Source organism: Nannospalax galili, unplaced genomic scaffold (genome assembly GCF_000622305.1).
Source record: "Nannospalax galili isolate Female #2095 unplaced genomic scaffold, S.galili_v1.0 scaffold34, whole genome shotgun sequence".
NCBI classification, from domain to species: domain Eukaryota; kingdom Metazoa; phylum Chordata; class Mammalia; order Rodentia; family Spalacidae; genus Nannospalax; species Nannospalax galili.
The window spans coordinates 9,209,366-9,210,165 of NW_008338996.1; positions in this window are offsets into that span (position 1 = coordinate 9,209,366).

Consider the following 800-nt stretch of genomic DNA (forward strand, 5'->3'; position numbering starts at 1 on the left):
GAAGGATGTGCTCGACAGACCCTACAGCCACAGAGAAGGGATGTCTCCCATGAAGAGTCACATGACGGTGGGGTGGATTGTGGGTCTTGAAGAATGGGTATGGTGGAGAAAGTTTCTAGGCCTCCCCCCTGTGATACACAGGTGACACCACATGACTCAGTGGTCAGTCACCAAGCCATGTCCAGACAAGGGAGTACATTTCCTCAAACACAGGCAGCTAGCCAGCAGTGGTATGGAGGCCTTTCCAAATCTCACAGTCCCAACACAAAGCTGTTGTCAGAGATCCCTCCTTCGTGAAGGGAATCCTAAAGGCCCATGGGAAACCGTTGAGACTCTGAAACAATCGAAATGTCTCATCCCAGGCTTTGCCCTCCCCATCCCTACTGAAGGTGCATGGGACTTAGTCATTCACAGAGGTCTCTTATGTTTGGTCAGGTAAGGCTGATCTCCAGCTCAGTCAATGGCCAGTGAGGGCCAGCTACACTTTGCTGGGCAGGCAGTAAGTCTTAAGGTCTTCTGGGAGCCATGGCCAACGCTGTCAAGATCTACAGGGAAGGGGTCCTGCTTCTTGCTTCATCACACATGCTTGTGACACACAGTCAGTGACTATATATATATATATATATATATATATATCAGCTCAGTCAATGGCCAGTGAGGGCCAGCTACACTTTGCTGGGCAGGCAGTAAGTCTTAAGGTCTTCTGGGAGCCATGGCCAACGCTGTCAAGATCTACAGGGAAGGGGTCCTGCTTCTTGCTTCATCACACATGCTTGTGACACACAGTCAGTGACTATATA